This window comes from Hyperoodon ampullatus (assembly GCF_949752795.1).
Source record: "Hyperoodon ampullatus genome assembly, chromosome: 3".
Classification (NCBI taxonomy): Eukaryota; Metazoa; Chordata; class Mammalia; order Artiodactyla; family Ziphiidae; genus Hyperoodon; species Hyperoodon ampullatus.
Window position 1 is genome coordinate 136356658 of NC_136916.1, and position 25347 is coordinate 136382004.

A 25347-nucleotide genomic window follows, 5' to 3' on the forward strand; every position below is an offset into this window, starting at 1 on the left:
TCTGCCACAATAACATTTTGTTTAGTAAGCATATTAAGAGGGGTGGGATACCTTCAGAAGATGAGCACAGTGTTTTGTGATTACTGAATATCTGCAGCCAAATTTTTAAATATAAATTTAGATATAATATTGGTCTTTTCCTGTTTTATTATAATTCATTAATGAATGAATTCAGGTAAAAATTCAAAAGCTATTTTATGGGTAGAGTGTATCACTTAAATCTTATTTCAGTTTCATGTAGCACATTTTCTTTAAATTTGTCACCCTTGCTTCCTTATTGGCATGCTCTGGGTTTCTTCAGGAACCATCCAGTCATACTCTTTATTCTCTACCTGTCTTTACAATTATTTGTCACGTTCTGTTTCATTGTCAAGTTGGACTTTAAATGACCATTCAAGAAAAGATGAAATCTCAAGAACCTCAAAACTTATTCCATGTCAAGTTTCTTTTTACAGAAAAGAATTAGAAGAGTTATAAAAAAATACACATTGCAGATTAATATTCAATTAAATTATATCTTGGTTTCTTTTTTTTATGAGTCTCTTAAGGAAAAGCTTAGAAAAAGCTGCTAACTTCTTGAAAGAGAGCTATGGTAGTTTGAAAGGAGATGGCATAGAAATTTAGGATTTGAAATGTAATTTTTAAAATTAAGGTCAATCCTACTCATTATAAACTCATTTTCTGCAAGACATTATCATGGCATAATGTTCTATGTTCAAACTTATCCCAAGTAATGAAGAAAATAGAGTAACTTCCAGACCAGGACTTTAGCTTGTTATTCTAGGTTAATCATAGATAATCAGTAGTAAAAACTTTCCTTTTGAAAAAAGAAAAAAATCATTCCCTTTAAGTTTTTTGATCTCTCTTAAACTCAAGGAAAGCTTAACATTTCACTTATATTAATGGAGCCATTTGTACATCTTGATTGTATAAGTGTTTAGCAAAGTATACTAAAATAGGGAAGAGGCATTTATCTAGTGAGTAGGCTGAGATTCAGTATAATAATCCCCTAGGCAAAACTTTATAAGCAATCATAAAAACCAATGAATCTTTGATCTGACATTTCTAGAAACCTGAGGAAAATCTAAGGAGTACTGGAAAAGTGTAGGGACAATGGGGAACCTGATGCCATGTGTTGCCATTCCATTCTAACATAACGCTACAGAACTAAAACTAACTCATGTTTTCATCCTGTTGAGATCAGCTGGGCACACTATGATGCTTTGATTTTGTCTAGAAACCTGTCACTTCAGGATGATTTCTGAAGACAAAGTCTGTTTCCCGTTTGGTAGGTGACCTGTTTAATGTTTTCTCTGTGTCTGGGAACTCCTTAGTGTAATTAGCGACCTTTGAACTCCACAACTAATCCTGAGCTATTTTGTATTCCTTACTCATCTTTAAGGCTGGACCTTTCTTTTCTTCAGAGTCCGCTGCCACAATTAAAGAAGAAACAGCTGCATTTCAAAGGGATTCCGATTCCAGAAGCTTAATCGTGATTGACATGTTCTTATTCTAAGCTATAAGACACTCTAAGAGTCCTTTCTTGGGTTAAAACTTCAATCATTTTCTAAAATATTATCTCGCTATGGATTTTATTCATTTTCTTTGATAACTATTCTTTGCATTTTTTAACTTGAAAGATGCTGTGTGTTTGCATTGAATATGAGCACCTACTTCCAGTTAAAGGTTTGGATGGTGTCAGACCGCTAGATGCAAAATTACTAAATTCCCTTTAGTGCCAAAATATGATTATGAAATCTGATGTCTATCATATGGGTAATTATTCTTCAGTAGATCCAAAATGTACAAAAAGTGTTACATTTCTGAAAATGTACTCAAACTTTTTAAAGTCAGCACTACCCTTAACAGTGTAAGACGATCCCCTTATAGTGGTGGGCATTTTTTACCTTTTACTTTTTAAATAATTGATTCAAATGTCAGGTTTGAAGTAAATAACCTTATCAGGAATTCTTAAATTATTTCTTTTTAATTTTAAATTAAGCATTGGTCTTACAAAATTAATTTTTTCACACCAACTCAAATATTTTCAGTAAGTTAAAATTGTGGTTTTATATATACATTGTATGATTTAAGATATTTCAAAGCACAATTTAATACATAGAACAACTACTAGTATTTTTCTTCTGGTTTTTATTATAGTATTTCAGAATCCTTTATAGATATTCATGGACTCCTGCACCACCCCTGGGAGGAAGGTAGGTCGAGTTATCATCCAGAGTCTCTGCAGGGACCGCTGCCACAACAGAATGGTTGTTTCTAAGACAAAGGTCAGAAAAGGGATGTTAATAAACAGTTCTCAGGTTTAAGGGACTTTTTTAGGATTACATCTTAAATTCCAACAAATCAGATTTAGGAGTTACTGAAAGTGAAATTGATCCATCCCTCATCCAAACTTTGCAATACTTTCCTGTTCTGACATCATTTAGATAGTTAGCTGTATTATCAGATTAGAAACCATTGTACCAGGCTGCTGAAAGGAAAAGGAGGCAAAAAGCTAAACATGGGATGAATTCTGAACCTTTTAACCTGGCTGAAGTACGTAGGTCCCTGTTATGCAAATACCTTCAATCCTCTGCTAAGTTCAGTGGAAATAATTTTCTTGAATGACAGGTTTATTCAGCAAGGATTCAGTTGGTGATTAATCCCCCTTTGATCTAGGGTATTTCACTTAACTACCAGTTACCTCGTTCTGACAAAGTGCAACTGAGATTAGGGAGATCACTAGAACACTACCAGGGTGTGCGTTTATTCTCTATAACCTTTTAAAGCAAGGGCCAAGAATGCAATTTATTTTCAGTATTTGAAGATGTAAAAGTCCTGTCTGCTAAGTTAGAAAGTCAATTGAATACCAAATGAAGTTTAGTTCTTATGTAATAGAACAAACATTTCTTTTTACTTTGCCTAACAATGATTTTAGAAAACATAGGCTTTGAAGAAACAAAGACTACAGTTTAAGTATATCTTCTAGTTTTGTTTCATATACTAGAGTGTATATTTATTGGCCCTGAGATAACCCAAAAATCAAAGCTACAACTTACACTGAGAAAATGCTTCTATTTTATTCAACTGCACAGTTTCTCCCCATCCACCTCCATTAAAAAATGTCATGGTATGTGGTAAAGAAATCCAATTTGGGAAAACATGTCACAGTACACAATTATTCATCTTAAGACTTCTGATTTCAAAGCTTTATTTAGCTTTGTCCTTTCTTGAAAAAGAGCTTGTTTCGTTCCCATGATGAATCAAGATTTTTTTCCTAAAAGTACCATGACAAAAATACTTCAACCTGATTATTTTAAGTTATCAAAATAACCATTTTTGACAGTACTGTTTACGATTTTACTATTTTTTTCTGCCTTTTTCTCATTTAACTGGGTACCCTTCCTCCATAACTTTAAACTTTGAAACATTCTATGAAATTTTGCACAATATTTGAAGAATAAAATGGTAAGATGTGTTTCTTGACTAGTTTTATTATTATAGATAGCATTTTTTAAATGCTTTGTAATTGTTCATTCTAGTATCAGTTTGCAAGTTATGTATTTGGATAATTTTCTTATACCTTTTTTTGGCTCAAACTTTTTGTGATCCAATTTCTAAATTGAAACAGTGACTCAAATAAATGCATATCTAACTTATGTTTGTGCCAAATGAACATCTCTAGTTTGAATTTAGTAACCAAAACGTTTCTAAATATCTTTTGATAGCAAGTTACTTAACCATGGTAAAATTGAGGATCAGAAAAAATATAAGATGGAAGGCAGGATCCCCTGGCCGTGTTGCTAAGAAACTAGTATTTTTAATAATTAACTTACTCTATGCAGTAAATTCTTAGTTAATAAAATGTTGCAATATATTTTGATATATGCTGTCAGAGAAAGAATATATTTATGTAAAACATAGATGTATGTGTGTACGTATTTATATAATGTTTTATGTTAGTGTGTACAACTTGGTGGGTTTCCCTGTGAAATATTTCATTATGTCAGAGGAAGAAGAATATTTAAAGTTAAATATTCAAATGTCTTCTTGCAAACACAATGTTAGTCAGTAGTAATGAAGAGGTACATAAAATGAATATTACCAAAGAACTCTTGAGATTACTCTTATAAAATGGTTAAAACTCTTATGAGTTGAAAGCTTTTCAACTAGCTTCTAGTTTTTTATTTTCAACAACTGTTTTATGGATATGATAACATTATTGTCTATATATAGCCTGGAGCAATGCAATGCCTTATCTGTATTACTAATTTACTGCTTTGTAAGCAGGTTACTTTGAGGTCCAGGTTGACTCTTCTCAGGCCTTGGCCAATCCGGGTAATTGATGGTAGTGTGGTGTTAATATATGATGCACAGCATTTACATATTGACGGATGCCCTGGGGTGGAAACCACCTGCTGAATTGTTTTTCCAGTAGGACATGAAAATTTGTATATCTTAATAATCCATTAAACATTTAAAATCAAACTATGTTTCCTTTAAATGTCTTCTCTTTAAATGATAGTTTCTGTGAAAAAAAAGGTTATTTAGTTAACACACTACTAATAAATAAAAATGAAAAATTATTGTTATCCCTCTTAAATTTTTTACTTTTTCTTTCAAGTGACTTGAGTGCCCTCTGCAGGTTATATAAAGAGATAACTAATGACTATATTTTTAAACCCTGTGATTTTTCCCTTTTAGAAGCAAAGCCTGGTAAGTGTGATCCATTTTATTTATATTGTTAACTTTGTTAATTTGCCAGTGATTGAAGTAAGAGTTTCTTTTCTTTGCCAGTTTTATAGTTTTGTTTAGTGTGAAGAATGTAATACCATTGAATTTCCCAAATCACTTAGCTGGCACTCTTTAAATGTTAGAACTATAGTAATACACATTCCTTCACAGAAAGCAGATTGGGAAAACATTCAGCTATTTTGAAATTTATTGAAAATGTGGAGAATAACTTGATTATTTCCCATTACATTTTTAGAATATTATACCTTGAAATAAAATACGCCTTTTCCAGTATGCATCATGTAAATTTTAAAAATTACATGAGTTTTATTTCTTAATCTTGTTGATGAGTGATGATTGTGTTCAAGCTCAAAACACGAGGCTACTTAGAATTTCTTTAAACAAAGTTAAGATTGAACAGATAATGCTTTGGTATTATTGTTGCATAGGTCCACTAACCAGAAAGAGTATTTCTATTTGAAGAACAAAAGGCAAAGGTTTTGTATCTGAGTCACTCATTTCAAAGAACCCATACTTTCTCAATGAGTATAACAGATTTGTTTCTAAAGGATACAGGAATTCATTTTGTATATGAAACTATAGAACTGGAGCACCAGTGGCACTTCTGATTCACTTAAAGCTGCCAGGGAAACTAAATATGACGAGAACAAGAGGAATGACTAGATCAAGTTAATAGAAATAGTTCTGCAAGCCACATAATGATCCTGATCATCAACCTTGAAAAGTAAATTAGAACAAGCAAATTGCTGTTGAAAAATTCTTTCAGCGCTCTGCTGTTGCTACTCAGCTAGTCATGACTCAACCAGAGACAAGGAAAAAATGCACTCAGTTTTGCATTAACAAAGGAAACATTATTAAAGTGAATGTTTACATTCTGTTTATTGAAGTGTTCAAAGAATATTTGTTGCATCTTCAAGCAACCTGCTGTTGTCCCAACTATTACAGTGCATGAGTGATAATAAAAATGAGTCATTTGTACATTTTAGAAAAATAAATAAATAGCATTTAACTTGTGTTTCTGAGCTATCTTACTTCAAAATATTTAAGTACTAATACTTTCTCTTTTAAAGATTCTTGTCACTAAGAAAAGTATCCTATTAAAAAAAAACCTCATTCATTTGAATACACCTTTGAATTATTTTCAAATGCATTATGTAACTTTCCTCCCAGAATCTACAATGCATAAGAAATAATCAACTGAAAATAATTTTTTAAATGAAAACAATTGTGAAATTACTTGAGTGTGTAATTGAATATATAATATGTGCATTGGAAAAATAGCTTGATAATTATGAGAGCTTTTTTGAGCTACATTTATCTTGAGCTACTTCATAAGAAAAAGTTGAGAATTAAACAAGACAGCAATTGGAAGCAGGCATACCAATCTGACGTTTAAAAATTTAATAAGTATTATATGTACTGCTAAAATTGGGGGAAAGTCAATAATTAAAAATTCAGAATTTTAACTTTCATCTGTGGAAAATGAACAATCTAAATCACTTATATATTTTAGAAGTGTAGTGTTTAATAGGGATTTAAATACCATATTTTACTTGGTCCCTTGCAGGTGTTATTGAATACAATTCAGTATTCTGTAATCTCTTATGGATTGAGTAATTTTTGAAGAATTGTCTTCTTAGATTCACCAAGATGACCAGTTGTCAGTCTTCTGTATTTCAGCCTAAAAATCTTTCTATCACACTTAGCAAAGATTATTAGCTTATGCTATAGGCTCTTGAGAACCTCTTTGCCAGATATTTTATTACTTACCATTTCTGTAGTATTTACAGAGCATCATATAAAGTATAGAAATAATTGATAAAAGTATTTAATTTGAGTTAACCTGGATATTTTATATTTAAAATGAATATCTTATTTAACATTTTTCTAAGGAACTTCAGTCTTTGTTCATAATTCTTAAAGTTTTTTTGAATCTAAAATAAAGCAAATGCCAAGCTTCTAACTCTGCTTTTGCTAAGGAAATCACCGGGAGAAGTGGTTAATAATGCTTACAGCTTGTTAACTGGTAGCAGCAAGAGGACTTTTTAACTAATGTGAATATAAGTGGCTTCAGGCCCATAATTAAAGTATTTCCCTCATACTAAAATGGTAAGTCATTTAATTTAATGTTAAAGGCCTAAACAAAGTTGAACATAACATATGATTTGGATTTAAAAACTGCTGAGTAATCCAGTTGAAATTGAGAACTTAGTTTAGTCAATAAAAACTCATAATTAATATTAAACTTTTACTGTGCTCCTATTATATACCATTCCAGAACTAGACAAAAAATAGTACCTGATTTTGAATGGTACATTATAACTCCTGCAATGTGTTAGCACTGTAATATGGAAGACTACTTCTATACATTGTTTGTACAGAAATTGTCCAAAGAGGTGTGATGGTTGAAGTTCACCAGGCAGACAAAGGGAAGAAGGGCATTCCAGGGACAATGTCATATCCCTGGAGGTCTATCTCTCCAAAAAGAGAATCCCAGAAACCCAGAAACATCTAATATAGTAAGTATATACATTACAAGGGAATATTTTTTGCTTCCAGATGTTTGATATTTGGATATTTAGATAAATATAAACTTTAAAGGAATTACTATATTTAATTTCCTCCTTACTATACAGGCATACCTAACGCATTCCTAAAGACTCAAATATACACTCACACACTCTGTCTCCCCTCTCTGCCTCCCTTCCTTGCTAATTTTGAATGCATGTTCACATGTGCTCATATGAGACTTACCTCTGCATTATCAATGAAGAAAATGTAATGATGTATAAATAGGATTATACAGAAAATATGTCAGTGAAGAGCTGTTATAATTTGTTGATATGCTAATACACGTTATACTCAGTTGATAAACTAAATTTGATAAGCTAAATTTTTTTTAGTACACCCAGATATTTATTTATAATATAACTTCTGTATTTTTGTCATTACCCACTGCAAGTGGGTAATGCAAGAAGTCATGGAGCAGAGTTAATGCCAATCTAAAATGCCATGGTCTAAAAAGTCATAGCTTTTTAGCATTTTTATTTTTTATTTTTTTAATAGATCTTTATTGGAGTATACTTGCTTCACAATACTGTGTTAGTTTCTGCTGTACAACAGAGTGAATCAGCCATATGCATACAATTATCCCCATATCCCCTCCCTCTTGAGCCTCCCTTCCACCCTTCCACCCCTCTACGTCCTTGGCAAAGCACCAAGCTGATCTCCCTGTGCTATGCTGCTGCTTCCCACTAGCTATCTGTTTTACATTTGGTAGTGTATACATGTTGATGCTACTCTCACTTCACCCCAGCTTCCCCCTCCCACCGTGTCCTCAAGTCCATCTATGTCTATGTCTTTATTCCTGCCCTGCCACTAGGTTCATCAGTACCGTTTTTTTTTGTTTGTTTTTTTGTTTTTTTTAGATTCCATGTATATGTGTTAGCATACGGAATTTGTTTTTCTCTTTCTGACTTACTTCACCCTGTATGACAGACTCTAGGTCCGTCCACCTCACTACAAATAACTCAATTTTATTTCTTTTTATGGCTGAGTAATATTCCATTGTATATATGTGCCACATCTTTATCCATTCATCTGTCAATGGACAGATAAATTAAAAAACTAAAAATTTCAGTTCACATCCAGTAGAACTGTGGAACACATTCTTAGCCTTGTTTCATTTGAGTATATATATACATACATATATACATGACTGTGCATATGTGTGTAAGTAAAGCAAAAATGCAAGCTCTAGAGCACTGCTCTTAAATATTAGTTTGCAAACTTTACCCCACCTTCCTCACCAATATTTTGAACTCCTTGAGGACAATGACATTCATCTTTGCATCTTTGTATTCCCAGTGCCACTAGAAACAGAAGCTTGGTCTTGATTCACTAACACAGTGAAATGTTAAATATGAAATAAAGCAGATTGTCCTCCCACCTGAGACAAATCAATGATGTCGAGTGATTATGGTTTTGCATGTGTGTATAAAAAGTCCGTTGGGCAAACAGTAGTTCCATTCACATTCAGCACAGGTGATTTCTACCCTGTGATTGCCATCTCTAACACTATTTGGAGGGTTTGTCACCGTCTGTGACACTGCTCTTCAGACACAGTGTGCAGCGTTTTGGCTCAACCTGTTAGACCAGCAACAGCGGAGGCCTGCAGTTGCTGCCCACCATAGGACACATTCTTTGCAGTTATGCTTCCGTAAACCCTAAAGCATTTGGCACTCTCATCTTAGAAATTCCCTTCTGGAACTCACTCTACAATGGCTTTGTGAGCTCCCCACTATTCACCAGAGTCAATCCTGGTTTTGTTCAATATAATATGACCTGGTATGCTATGACTCCCCTCACCTCATAAAGTCACAGCTTTCGGTGAGTCTCATATACTGATGAAGTAGAGTTGCCAGTATCCAAGAATTCCAAGTGATTATTTTGAAGATTTCCATTTATCATAAAGGCAGAATGATGTAGAGGAAATATATAATCTTTGAAGTCATAGAGGCCTGATTTCAAATCCCAGCTCTGCCATTTACAAGCTGGATGGTCTTGGATAAATTACTTAATGTCTGTGGTCTTCACTTTCCTCCAAGCTTCATAGGGTATTGTGAGTGATACAGAGTTCTAAGTACATAGGTATTTGATTAGTGTTCATTCCCTTCTACATCAAAGATTAAAAATGGCCTTTTCATGCAACTAGTTATTAGACAGTTATGCCTTCAGAGTATCAAAATTATATGAATTGTCCATTTGGCCTTGGTTTTGAATGTTCAGCTGTATATTGTATTGCAGGAATGCCTACTCCATTGCTTGAATGGGTCTTTGGGAGTTAATAAAGTGGCCGTAGAACTCAGTGGGTTTAAGTGTTTATATAAAGTTTGCTAAAGTTTAACAATTCATCATTATTCATGGAAAGGCATTTACGTAAAACTCACATATTATAAGGTGACCTAACAGTCATATTCTGCCAAAAGTGGGATTGAACGAAAATAAAATTCATCCACGGGAACATTGAACAAATGCAGTAATAACCCACAAACTATTAACAGAGCTCAATTAACTTCTGGAAGGCTTTTCTTTATAATGTCCAAGATACAGTCTGTACCATTCATAACTAATTGCTATGTGTGGAAGTCATTTCTTCATAAGTTGAACAACTGATTAAACCTGGTAAGGAAATAAATACATTCAGAATATTCTGACACACATTATTTATTAGGTAATATACGGTACTAGACTCTAGGGGAAAAAAATGTAAAGATTAAACAAAGTGCTTGCTTTCCCAGAATTTACAATCTGAAAGAAAGAAATGCTTTAAGTACCAACTCTTATCTCTCGAATTTTCTTGAAATTTTTTTCCTAAAAATAATAGAAAAAAAACTTTAATTGACAACATAATTTTTTAAAATGGCGATTGCTTGATTTGTTGATTTAATGAAACATTTGAATCATCAAATTTAGCTTCCTAGGAATCTGAAGTTTTGGATCAGGGCACTTAAATCTTAGTAATGCTAAAAAGGGTTGAAAATAATTTGTTCTCTTTTAACAGAATAGGAACATTCTGTTTTCTTTTATTCTACCAGCCCTTTTGCCCAAATTAGCTCTATTGAATAAAGTACTCTGAGCTGCAGCTACAGATTTCTAATAGCAGTGGACATATTCCTTCATCTTCTCTAGGCCTGAGTCCCTACCACAACGCGAAGACTGTCTGATATCTGAAAGTGGAAAAGTGAATGGCATGATAAAACCATAGAGGCCTGTATGTGACCCTCAGGAAACTCGTGTTGAGAACCACTCCCCACACCCAGGGAGGGAGGAGCTTCCTAACTTCCCAGTCCTGCACCGGAGGCTTCCCTTGGGATGCCCAGTTGATGGTGCCTGAGAGCTTCCTAGAGGCCACATAAACTCACAGCTATTAATAGTTATTTCTCTTTATGTTTCTATTTCTAGCAAACATGCTGGTTGTACGTTTTTAATAGTAATATAAAGTTTCCTCCTTAAATATATTGATAAATTTTAAATAAATACATATAAAGTAAAATATAGAGTAAATAATAGTTCAGGTAGTATTTGGCAACAGAAAAGTTGAAGCTCAAATGGGTACACAAAAGTTACCTTGAGCCTTTTTGAAAATGAAAGATTGACGCTCAGGGAATCTGAAATCAGGATGAGTCTTCATTGTGCTACTTAACACAGTTTTCCAGTAAAGCCCTTGGAGGGGTTAGTAAGCAGTGTGGTCAGTGGAGAATATAGTGTGACTTTCAGGTTAGGCAGACACAGTTCAAATGCCACCTCTGTTTAAGGAAACCTCGGATCCAGCGTCCTCATTTGTAAAATAGGAATCTTACTTCATAAGATTGGTGTAGGAATGAAATGACACAGCACATATAAAGTGAATGGTACACAGGTGCTGGCACACATTCCCCTTGACTCGCCCTCAAATAATGATAGCAGCTGTTTCTATTTTCTTAACGACTTATGAACTGGAAGTAGGTCACTATTATTTACATCCCAAGTATTTTCTTTTTTGTAATGTGCTAGCAAAATAGGGAAAAGCAAAATATTAAATCCTCACATTTACTGCAGGACAAATTTAAAGTTTGTGTTAATGGCAAAGTTAGATTTAGATTTCCATCTAGTTAAAACTAACCAGCCCCACTGCTTCTCCTTACACACACACACACACACACACACGGGTGGGAACAGGGTGGGGAGAGAGAAGAGAAAGAGAATGAACTCATTCACACACATATTATTCTTGTAACAGATCATTTTCCTCTCTGGTCACGAGGAAGCTGAGAGCTTAAATTTTTACCCTTTTTAAAGATGTGCAGAGTTTTTCATATATATTTTTTGTCATCTTTGTATTGAATCATTTTACTATTCTAACTTTCCTTTGCCTCAATTTCTCTATCTTTTTATCCTACTGTATCCCATTGTACTACCCTATCCTATTACATTGAACTTTATTAATATTATACTATTATATCCTTTATTTTTAATTTCCTCAAATCATTTTTGGAATGAGGTTGAGAATAATTACATATGCAAAAGGGTGTCATTGATCCACTACTGATAATGTTCTAAGCAAAATTTAAGAGAAAAAGATCGGAGAAAATTTAATGATTCTGAAACTGATTATGTCAGTTTCCTGGTGACTTCTAACTTGAAGTATTTCACTCTTGTTCAAACACAGCTAACTTAGTTATGCCACCATCACTGCTTTACATCAAAAACCGTTAGAATCCATTTGCCTCTCTTTTAAAAATGGGACTCACATCATCAACAACTCCACCAGTTTCAGGTATTCAAATACATGTTGTCTTTCAGATTAATCTCCTCTAGAGGTGATTCTAGTGAAGCTATCATAGCAAGAAAGATATTTCAGGGACTTCTCTTTGCAAAAGCCTTCAAAGCTAATTTAGAAGCTGCAGAAGGAAAATGAATCTTAAGATTGCCTCATTGTATTAAATAAAAAACCATTTTATCTAGCTTAATCAACCGTCTTATAGTCATGGGGCTTAAATTTAAGAGATCAAATATTTGGAAGAGTATGCCACATGGTTTAAAGGCTATTCACAAAGAAAAAGGAATTCCCAGAAAGATTTGGCACAAAGACAGAATCATGGAATAAGTGTGTAGTTAACCAAAGACTACTTTGAAGCTCAGTTGCAAATTCTGGTGTGTTTGTTTTTAAATGAATCTCAATAATAAGCACACACGTATAGCATAATCTTACATGTTTCTAGCAAGCCAAAATATTTTCAATATCAGGATTTATTTGGGTTCTGTTTGTATAAAGCATAAAGATAAATTTTTAAAATAATCATTTGGGGGTCTTTTATAGCAAAGATCTATTTTGACAGGAAAATTACAGCAATTGTACCTGTAGTATATAGGATTGGGACTGCTTAAAATGAAGGGGAAATAAAAGAGTATTTGCATGTGTTTTCATATTCTAATGTGGGTACTCTCTCAAGAGAAACTAAAAATTGTGTTTTATAGGTCATTCTCATTTTTATGACAATCTTGTGATTCCTTGTATTTAATGTTAAATATTTCCTGACATTTTTACTTCAATTATTTTTAGTTATTCACCCACAAATGCAGTAAGGCTGACATAATTACCCCCTTTAATTCACAAAAGACGTGTATTTACCTCTTTGTTATAAGCCTTTTCAAGCTAGCGTGTTGTTACTGTGACAAGACTACTTTGAACAAACAGTAGGTAAAATCATATTGTATGTTGCACAGCAACCCCAAGAGCTGAATGTTAATTTAACCAGTAAAGACAAAGTAATTACAATAATAAGAATCCTTATCTTTTGATGGAGTTAAAAATGTAACTCAAATTGTTATATAACCCATTGGCTTAGTAATCACTAGAAAAAACAACCAACATGCAAAGTATTATTTGCAAAGTTACAACTAGCTACTAGAGATGCTAGTAGAAGATCTCAGTGTAGTGTCAGTGTGCATTTTGGTGGCATACCTGGAGTATTTGACATATGGAGTGGATTATTTTTAACACCTGTCACCTCCATATGACAAAATTATTTTCAGCATATGAAAGGAACAAGAATGATGGCCAGAAAAGGGGCTCAGATAGTAAAAATTGTATTTTATTGAATATATATGTACATATGTGTGTATCTCATATATGTATATATATGCCATATATATAATAATCATGCCAGTAAAAACTACAAAATAAAATATCACAGAACAAACTAAAATGTACTTACTTTTAAATTACATTGATGTATTTTTAAAGGGGGATGAATTTATACCTACATAACAGTTTGTTACAGTAACACAAAACAACATTGCAGTAACTGACTGATAAGTGAGTTTTAATAAAACCAAAACATATGCAAAAGGTACAATTTAGACAACTAAAACATACCACTGATGTAACATTCTATTTTCTTGTTATTTTTTAGTTTAAAACAAGTGATTAACGATGAAAGTATTATTCTAATTGAGTAAAAGATTAGATGGTTGAAACAAAATTTACACTTCCCAAACAGAAACATTATACCTCAGTGCTAGTATGCTGTTTCACTATTATAATAAAAACTGCCCAGAAAGACCAAATCGAAGCAACCCAAGTTCTATTTCTTCATCTTTCCAATCACTCTGCTAAATTGTTAATTTCAAAAAAAAAAAAAAAAAAAAAGCTGTTTAAACACAGGACTATGTAGTGCCCCAAAGTTTAGAGAGAGAAACTGCTTTCAAAGCAAGCTTTAACAATCTTCAATTGTTATTACTCTGGAAAGGAATGGGTGTAGCTGGGTCCACGTGTGGGGCAAACAGTATAATTGGGAATTCTCCAAATCAATCTACATGTAGGATACAGTGTTTATTAAAGGATAAGTTATCAAAATGTGCTCATTTTATATATTTTAACTCAACAATAACCACAGCAATTGTTTAGAATTTAGACTAAAAGAGAGTTTGGGGGAGGATTATTTCATCACTAACATTATTTAGAATTGTTGGCACATGGCCATAAAAAGCAGACCAACTTTTGATCAGTTATTGTGTTTAGCTTCTCTACAGACAATGCATCCCCTTCTTGTGTACATGGAAAGAGGACCACCCTGCCCTCGACACATCACTGCCTACTCTCCTCTCTACCCGCAAAACATGCTTTGTTTTGTGCCACGTACACCAACTGCAGAAAACATCCAGAGATGTATGGTACCCACTGAAGTATTAGGAACCTGTGTGTTCCACCATTCAGAAGATTTGCTTTTCAAATAGGACTGCAGAGTGAGTAAAGCTTGGCACAAAGGCCAGTGGTGCAATTTCTGACCTTGGGGGTGTTCCGTATTTGGAGTTACAGGGCCTCCATCCTACCTCTCAAATTACACCACGTCAACCATTCCCTACTCATCCTATTCACGTGGTCCACCCTGATAAATCATTACCTCCAGATTCCAAACGGGGAATTAGGGCTTGCAAGTTTAAGGGGGGATCTTCTATTCTGATGAGGACAGGTTTTCAAATCCCTTTGGAAAGTCACATGACTTTTCTATACTAAAACTAAAACAAAAGCCCCCAGATCCAGGCAGTGCTGGTAGCTATGCAATCATGACTACATCATTTACTGTTTCCTCATCTGAAAAATGTGGGAGCAAGGCAAGATGACTGGGTGATCTCTAAGTCTCTGTCACCTGCTATGCTTCTATTATGCATATAAGACAAATTTTATGTAAACCAAATATTGTCGTTTGTAGCCACGTAATTTGGGGAAAATAATTTGGACGACACAAATTATTAGCAATAGGAAAGAGTGATGGGGATGAAAATGATGGTAGGGCTCATAGTTAGGAAGGCAAGTTGTGGAGGTATAAAAATCTTTCCCTTACAGAATTTTCTTGGTTGGGTTGCAAACACACACACATATACAAAGACTTTGGTAAGTTCTACCTACAGTTTTTTCTTTAATTCAACAACTATTTATTGAGCATCTACTACGTTCAGGCATATTAGGCACTGGGAATTCAGCAATGAATAAAACAAACCCCTGCCCTCATGGAGCTTATAGTATATTAAGGAGAGATGGGAAATAAAGACATAAATAAGTGTTGAGGGTTTAGACTACCCTATAACACACATTCCTGCCTTGGCATTCATTTTATGTGGCCTCACTGCCTGCAGGGGCCTTGAACTGACACCATACCTGCAGAGTCACAAGATCCTGATATGACTCCCCCAACTGTGATAAGCACTCTCCCCCATCTCCCAGGGCCTCTCCAGGTGCACCCCTTAGATTACACCAAAACTGTACTCTTTTTGGTTTGAATTGACCAATTCAGCCTTCACCTGGGAATCCCAAAACATTCCACCCGAGGACCCTATTAAGGCATGTGCCCTGGGTCCTGCCACATTCTCTCTACCTGCACCCTGACTCGACCTCTCCTCATGGCTCCTCTCGGTGTGTCATGTACCTCCTCCAGGACCTATGAGTAATAAGTTTCTCTATTTCACTTTCCCTGGTGGTTTTCGTTGAACACCTCGTGGCTCACCAGGGCTCTACTTAACAAATGTTAACAAAGTCACAACAATAAGTAAAATATGGAGTATGTCAGTAGTGACAAATTCTCTGGAGTTAAAAAAGGAGGGGGAGGGGGAGGAAGAAAGATGCAAAGGTCCAGAGGGTGGTGTAATTTCTACAACATAATGCACAATGGCCACAGAACCTGAGGGTGGAGGGGGCAGGGGGCAAGAGTGAGCCTTCTGGTAATCAGGGAAAGAGCAGCAAGTGCTGTGAAAAGTAGCTACCACACGATTCAGGAAGGGGAGGTGACCACGCTTGTCACAAGGACTGGTGAGGGTGTAATTGGGAAGTACTCTACTTCTCCAACTCAGTATCTTGTTACGAATTAATGATTTTAAAACAACTGGTTATTTCACCAAACACCTAAAGCCTAATTGTAGTCGCAGACTATCTCCTGAAACATGGGCAAAACCCACAGACATTAAGGATAATCACGCTTGAAAGACTGTCTCCTAGGCAATACTGTTTCTCAGTAAGACATAGTCTGCTATTCAACTTAACATTTTTCTTTTCAGCTTTCTCTCAGTCACTATTATTGGAAGTCAGAGGTTGGAAATTTGTAATCCAGGAAACCCCTCTGAGGGTGTTTCGAGGGTTTAAACGGAGAAGTTGCCCAATTCCTGGAGGTGTCAAATTCAGGGAACGGTGGGGAGAGAGGGCTCTGGGTTGAACCAGTCCTGACCCAGAGTTACTGAGGCTGACCAGGACGTGGGGTATAAAACAGAAAAAGGCATACTCTGGTCAAAGCTAGCTCCGAGGAAGAGCAATTAGCCTTCATCTAAGATCGGTTTTGTCCTGCTGAGAGAGGCCTCCTTGCAACAAGGGTGGGGGCTGTTGGACATTCTTCAGCAGCGACCCTGTGGGGCAATAAGAGGCAATAGCAGTAGTGGACCGGTGTGATCGAGGTCAGTGTTCTGCTTTGTTGATTGGAGCAGTTTTTTCCCCTCCTGTGGTCATCTTCTTAGCAGAGGTAACAAGGAAGCTACATTATCACATTGAACAAATCCATATTTTCTCTAATTAGGTTGGTGTAAACATTTCCTGGCTTTAAGCTCTCTTAACCGTCCCTTTTACAAACCACGCCATTCAGCTGATGTGTGTTCTCCAGCAAGCCTGCCAACAATACTTTGCAGTCAACTCTGAAATAAACTTTCATCCTGACTCCCTCTGTTTCCACAAGCAAATGACTCACTCAAATTACATAGGTAAGAGGTGAGAAAAATGTAAATGTGATTCTTTAAATGTCTCCTTTGAGTTCAGGGAATGCACTTTGTAGAGGCTAATTGTCAGAAAGTTTAATTGTTACCCTGCATCTCGTGTAGCTCCATAGGTGCTAATAGTGAGAAAATTTGTGCCTCTGCTGTGCTCTCTTCATTAAGCTAATGGAACATTTTCCTCTCATTTTCTCCCTAGGGTGGCTGTAGGAGTACAACCTTATAATTGTTGCTCTTACTGTAATTGGAAGTAGTAGGAGTATATATAATCATACTGTCTTTCCTATGTGGTGGTCGTTTATTTATGACCTATTGATAATAGGTCCCAGCCAGCAGCAGAAGACTGTATTACATTAGCATTTCCTCATAGGAGAGTGACTACTAAACAAAGACTATTGTTAATCAGAAAGAACACATACTAGGGATGGCCCATCATACCAAATACTTGCATCATTACTGCAAAGATTGGCCCCTCTGGGTATCATGGGTGTTTTTTCATTAAAATTAGTGGAGACTTCATCTTACCTTTCTTTAGATATGTGAACTAAGCTTCATGAGTCTTTTGGGGAGGCTCTCGAAGGCCATTGCATACCTTCTTCAAAGTGATGGGGAGTCTTGTTTGGCCACTGAAGTCTTTGGAGTATAATGGGCCTAGAAAAAAACTCACAATTTAGCATCCACCACCCTGATTCAGGGCCACTGGGCTGCACTGAGTACAGTTTGGGGCCAGCAGGACCCTCCCCAAAAGAGGGAGGCTGAGATGCCCTGGGAACCTGTTAACCCAAATACAAATGAGGAGATCTGCTGAGGCACCAATATCTGTATTGTTACATCTTGACCTCTTACAACATACTTTTTTTTTTTATTATTTTTTTGTTTTTTGCGGTATGAGGGCCTCTCACTGTTGTGGCCTCTCCCGTTGCAGAGCACAGGCTCCGGACGCGCAGGCTCAGCGGCCATGGCTCACGGGCCCAGCCGCTCTGCGGCATATGGGATCCTCCCGGACCGGGGCACGAACCCGTATCCCCTGCATCGGCAGGCGGACTCTCAACCACTGCGCCACCAGGGAGGCCCACAACATACTTTGATGAAATAACCCTTTTACTATCTTTTACAAGATGTAACATTCTTCAGGACATTGAGTATTCTCTGAAAATTCTCCACAATTTGTGTGCTGCATTTGGTCTTCGGTTAAAGAGTAACTGAAGAGAACTTGCATGTTTACCATTTACTGTTTAAAATAGTTCCATTCAAGGACTGCCCTTTACTTTTGGACAGAAAGTATCTTCTAAGGTCAGTACACAGAGCTCATAAATGTATAAAATTAGGTTCACATCCATGAGAACATAGCATTGTGTATTCTGCCCCCACAAAGATACTGAACATCTAAGAATTTAATGCTGGACAGGATGCACAGTTAAATATCTAAATTGCTAATACTTACAAACTGCAAAGAGGTATTGGTCAAATATCTGCTATGTGGCAAGCACAATGCTAAGAATAGTCACAGATATTGTTTCATTATATATTCCTGTAGCAGACAGAATAATGACCTCCAAAGATGTCTGTGTTCTAGTCCCTGAATCCTGTAAGTATGTTATCCTATATGGCAAAAAGGACCTTACAGATGTGACTGAGCTAAGGATCATGATATGGGAAGATTACCCTGGATTATCTGGGTGGGCCAGTGTAATCACAAGGATCGTTGTAAGAGGGAGGCAGGAGGGTCAGCATTGGAAAAGAAGATATGACCACAGAAGCAGAAGTTGGAGTGATGTGGCCATGAGCTAAGGAATGTGGGTAGCCTCTAGAACCTAGAAAAGGCAAAAAAAAAAAAAAAAAAAAAGGATTATCCCTCTAGAGACTCCAGAAAGAATACAACCCTGCTGACCCATTTCGGACTCTGACTGCCAGAACTATAGATAATAAGTTTGTGTTGTTTTAAGCCGCTAAGTTTGTAGTAATTTGTTATAGCAGCAATAGGGCACAAATACAACTCCCAACAGCTTTGCAAAACAAATTTATCTCCATCTTGCAGATGAAGAAACTGATGTTTAAAGGGATTCGAGAGGCTTAGTTCACCCTGCTTCCTCTCACAATGCATAGTGTGTAGATATTTTTGAGTGTAGCAGCTTTCTCTCTTGAAGCAGGTGGGTTCTCCCAAGGTTCTGAAAAAGCTGCAAGATGCATGAGCTGGGTAACTCACTAACTGAATATCCACCCTTTTGTCTTCAATCATCATGTTAGATGATTTCTTAATGAGCTTAGCTGAGTATTTTTTCTTTCTAAAAATTTGGCAGCGTTATGAAGATTAATTCAGCATTTCTGAAATCAGAGCTTCTTGCATTACTCTTTCTTTTGGCAAACATCTTCCTTTGTCTCATCATTTAAGTTTAGACTCTAAAACTATTTATTTCAGGAGTGAATAAACAGTGTGTGAGGGGAAGGGGCTTGATGTGTTTTCCAGTTTGTTATAACAACTTTAATCAGATAGTGTCTTAGAGAAGGATGTCAACTTCACGCCCACATAAATGGAGAGCAAACTTTTATATGGTGAATGGTCATTTTCCAGATCCCTAGCATCTTGTGGATCCCTGAGTTCTGCAGTAAGTCTAGATATAAATGCCTGAGCCACAGGGATTTGGATTTGTTCTGGTTTTAAGTACATTTGGCTCTATAGTAGATATGTGTTCACTGCCCATCATGCCAGCCTTGGGGGAATATTCCTCCCCTTTCTATGTGGTGCAAGTGAGGGCATCCTCACCATTCCCATATGACCTAGGCCTGGCCAATCAGAGTATTCTACCTCCTGACCATAATGATTGGTTCAGGGGTCAAGAAGGATATGTGACCCAATATGGTCTAGACTTAACTGTCAGAGAAGGAAAGATATTTTCTCTTCCTCTTTAGCAAGGTCTCAGGATAATATAAGCCTATGACTCATGCATCTTGTGGCCATTTTTCCTGAACTTTGAGGGTCAGCCATCTGCTGCAAGAGAGAATACAGCCAACACCCAGGAGCTGAGAGTTGAGAGTTAGAGAACAAAAACAAGAAAGTTCTGATTTATCCAGCCATCCCTTACTCTGCCCCCGGACTCTTCCGGTACATAAACCAACAAAACACATTTTTCAAACTTAAGTTAGTTGAATATGGATTTGTGATTAAAATAGAATATATTTTTAAATTTAAATTTTCAGAAAGGTGATAACATAACTAAAGAAAAGGTATATAACAAAAGCCTCCTCTTCAGACTGTCCCATCTGCCCAGTTCCCACCCCATAGGTTCACAGTGGTTATGAAATTTTTACATAACCTATGGATTTATTTCATGTTTATACAATCAACTATAAAAATATATCTCTATTTTCCCCTACTTTACCACAAAAAATGTTATATTAGACATATTGTTCTCCACCTTGGCTTTTCACCTAACGATGTATCTTATCAATCTTTTCCTATCAATGGTGAGGGAGCTTCTCCACTCCTTTATGAGGCTAGATAATATTACAGGATCCATTTTGATCAGAAGGACCTTGGAAAAGCAGGTTGGTTTTGAGGAGTTGGGTCAACTCTATATGAGAAAACTGTGTAGCTCCTTGGCAAGGATTTCTAGGCCCATTTTTTCACATTTCCTTTTTCATATCTTAACAAGCTTACTATTCCCCAAAGATCAACATCAAACTTTAGGGTTACATTTGCTGTGAAAATTATGAATGACTCTATATAATCTTGAAAAATGAACCCAGGGCAAATAGAAGACTGTGGCTTAGATTGTGAATTGGAGACCTGCAACTCAATTTGGTTCACAAATATGTTTTCTTTGAACAGTATTTTTAAAAGATTTTTAACTACTTGCTAATGTTTAAAACTTTTTAATTGGGCTATTTCATATTGATATTTTAGTATTTTTTATATTTCATTTTTTGTTCAATTATGGATTCATGGCTATTTATTTTATGCTGTGGGTCATACGTCCAATACTACCTTATTTATTTTGTTGCCCACATTGTTCCAGGTTTGTCTGTTAGTAGTTTTTTCAGGTTGCTTTTTATTTCCCTTTGACATGCCTCATTTTTTTTGTTTGTTTCTTTTTGTTTTTTGAGCACTTCCTCACTCTCTGGCACTACAGGATGCTCCAGATTCATGCTGAATATTCTCTGCCTCAGTCCTATAATCAGCCATTTTTCCAAGGAGCCTGGTTCCTTTTATTAGAGAATGTCACATACCCCTAGTTTACTGCTGTGATTCTTCTTTTTTTTTATGACTCCACCCCCCTGTCAACTTAAGAGCTATTTGAAATATCAGGGAAAGAGAAAGATACTGTGAATTTTCCTCAGGATTAATGTAAACTTTATTTTAACATCTGACTCCAGCTTCCTATAAGACAAAGACTGTATTAGTTGTCCCTTATCTTGGAAAAACAGTACTAGAAATTGGAATTTTCAGTCTTCACCTTGTACCCTTAGAAATATTATTTAACTAACATTTTATAATCTATCTGAAGAATGCTAAACAGGTATTCCAAGAATTAGATTAAGTGATATTAAGTATTTTAAGAGCAGGAGCCTCACAAATATATAAGATCGTTAGCATTCTTAGTCTTTGCATTTTTATTAGGAATAGCTAACAGATTTTATAAATCCCATACCCTGAGTTATTCAGTATGTGCATAGCTAGTGTCATTTTTTTTAACTTATCTTAACGTGGAAAAAAAGATGTTTTTACTCTACACATAAAGTGAATAACCAACACTACAACTAAAAAATTACTTCAGAAAGGGGCAGTTAACTTAGTCTGAAATCTATACTATATAAATGTGAATGCAAAGTTAATTGTATTTTTTTCCAAAAAACTACATTTGTATTCACAGATACAAGGCTCAACTCAACTGTCTGTGTCAAATGACATAATCTGGTTATTAGACTTATGATGGGATTTAAACATTTTAATGAAAGGGAAAAAATAAAATATTCTTTTGTGTAAGTTAAGTTTTGCAATTCAAAGGATTTGTTCATTTGGGTCTCCAAGTTCTTCTTTTCAACATTTGAGAGTCTTGAAGGTAGTATCTTGGCTTCAAAGCCTTTTGCTTTGAATCTAACTTTTACTTTGAAACTAACCAAAAAGAAACTAAGTATATCAGAACCATACCTAATCCCGTAGGAGTCAGCATTGCATCAAGTTTATTAAAATTAAAGACTTCTTTTTTTTTTTCTCCTCCCCAAATAGGCATCTGGTAATAAAAGGCAAATCAGCTGGGTTAGGATAAAACAGGCAATGTTTTTCCTTCACTAGTTCATTTGGAAAAGTCGGTTTGCTAACTGAGAAAAATTAATGAATTTTACTTGTATTAAAATAAAGGTGATTGCTTCATGGCAACAGTGTGCTCATTTGAGAAAGTCATTACATTTACTTATTGTGTTTTCATGTAAATACTTTTGCCAAAATGTATTAGCAAGGAATATAATATTATGGTTCATGGTTCATGTAGTATCTGAAAAGAATAATTGTATAACTAATCAGTGAAAACAAAGTAAATGTTCCTCTTGGGTTTGTATAATAAAAATGGAATTAAAATTATTCAGGCTCAAAAATGCAAATATAATGCATCTCTACCAGCAGGAAAATAAAATTTTAAAGGCAAAACTTGTATGTGAAGACCAGTGTTTCAGTTCTTCTGAACGTCTTAGTTTGATTCTAGAAGTGATCTCATCAAAATTTGCTTCATGCATTTTATAAAGTAATCAAATATTTCACTGTTTTAAAAACAATAAAATTATCATTCCTTCTCCTGAACAAGTTCACTGATATTCAGAACACATTCTGGGGAAAATTAATGCTAATCAGTGTAGTGGTAGCAACCAAAATATCACTTTAATGTATTAAACAGTAATATAAGATTAAATTCACAGTAAACTCAAGAGCAAATAACCAATATCAATTTAAACAGATTAAATCCTGGGAAAGGGCAAAGGTTAGCAATGATTTGAAGTGATAACCAAATTCTATTGAGAACAATAGGCCTTGTATTAGACAACAGCAACCCCTACCGGAAGCTTGAGGCTGCCTGGGCAGGCATTCTTGGAGGCTGCAAGGAAGGATGGGTAGGGAGAATGGATTTGTGACGATGCTCAGACCTCCACCTGGCAGGTGGAGCCGCCATGGAATTCATGTGTATCAATCCCAAAATCATTTCTTCTCTAGTACTGCATAATTACAGTCCTCATGTTCATCACCTAGAATTTTTAAAGAGGAAGAAATTGATTCAGAATGTTTTATTAGTAAATATTTAGAGTGCCCTTTTTTAAAAGAAAGCTAAAATTCTGTGATAAATACCTGACATGAAAAAGCAGTATCTGCTCCGGCAAGGATTTTAATTAGGCTTCCTTGGAATTTCCCCCACAGTGCTCAAAATTGTTCCTGTCCTTAGTAGAGAATGTTTTGGAGGGTGCTTTGATCTGACACCCCAACAAGTATTCATGGTGGCTAAATTTATACATCTGTATACATAAACATACGTACACACACACACACACACACACATACACACACCCATATATACAAACAGCATGTTATCTAAGGTTCAAAGTGGAACCGAGAGAAGCCTGGGTAAGATGGAAGGTCTTCACCATCCGCTTGGCCCTTCCTGTTCAGGTTTATGGCTTTTTTTTTTTTTTTTCTCATTCTTTGGGTGAGTAACCATCCTTAACAAACACAAGAAGAAATATGAAAACTTTTAAGAAACGGTAAAAGGCAATAGTTTGACAAACAGACTAGTCATCTATAAAGCATCCTCTTTTTAAATTAATGTGAAATGCCCAACAGTATTTTGAATTCAGCAATTCAAATAAATCAAATATTTAAACTGGCTTATGTTACATAACTAAAGGAAACCTCCATCAAGCTGACTTGCTAAAACATGTTTAAATGTCACAAGCAATAAATATAGTGATCAGAGAAATAAGCTGAAGAAAAATCAGGAGTGATCATTTTAACATGGGGGCAGAGTCATAGAATGGAAGAAAGAAGGAAACAGAAGCAAGGACTCAAACTAGGCTTGGCTTGAATAGAAGCCTAAATTACTGTGGGAAACGATCATAGAAACAACTCACAGCTTTGCTTTACTTTCTGAACACCCATCCCACCACCTCTAGCACCACATACTTTAGTTTCCTGACTAACTTGTAAATGGTTTTTATAAAAACCTACCAGGGGGGCGCATTACACCACCAAGTGGATCCTGTCTCAGAGACCATGTTCACGTTTCCAGTCAGAGAGGAGAAGCAGACTTTCCTTCCTTAGAATTTTTGAAGTGCTTGGAGGAGGCCAGGGGCAGCTGAATTGGAAGCACTTTGTTTAAACCTCCTACCTGAAATACAGAGTAACATCATTTCAGAAAGGAGTCAGATATCTTCTGGGAGCTGTCTGCAGGTGGGAGCATTTATTTCCTGAGGCTAGAAGCACTCAACACATTCCTTAAAGAAACAAGATCAAAAGTATTTGAAATTACAAGTGCTTGAGGGAGGCAGCTTAGTAGCTGTAAAAAAAAACACTGAGTCAGGACAGAGGAGCCCAGGATCCTACCCTAGCTGTGTGCCCTTGAGTGTCATTCAACCTCTCTGTGCCTTGGTTTCCTCATCTGTAAAAACAAAGACATTTGACTATTTTTCCAGCTTTAATGGCAAAAGAAATTTTAATGAGGATATAGGGTTCAGAGACATGATCTAGCAGTGTTTCATAAAACCATCATAGTTCAAGAAGAGAATGGGTCCACAGAATCAAAGAACTAGAATTAGTGATGCATCTTCCCTGCATTCACTCATTTATCTATTCTTCAATAGGTGTTTATTAAGGATAAATTTATTATGTGTCAGACTCCAAACAGGAAATGGAATACAAATTTGCCTAAGACTCAATCTCTTCCCTCAGAGAACTTGCAGCTTAGTGGGGAAGAAAGACAAATTTGTTTTCACAACACAGGGCAGCGAATCCTCTGCTCACATATGCCACAGTGGTGTAAGAGCATGTCTGGAAGATCTCAACCAGGGAGCCAAGGTTGAAAACTGTCGCCGAAGGATGCCTGGAGCAGCAACACCCAAGTCCCCCCTTAAATCATGAACAGGAGTTAACCACGAAGAACGAGGAAAAAGGGACATTTTTGGCAAGGTGAACAGTCTTTGAGCTAAATTCCGGAGCACGGAGAGGATGTGGTAGGTTCAGGGAACTGCAAGCTGTTCAGTGTGGCTGCAGAGCAGGGGTGTGGCCAGAGAAGGGGCTGCAGAGAGAGCAGGAGTGAGCTG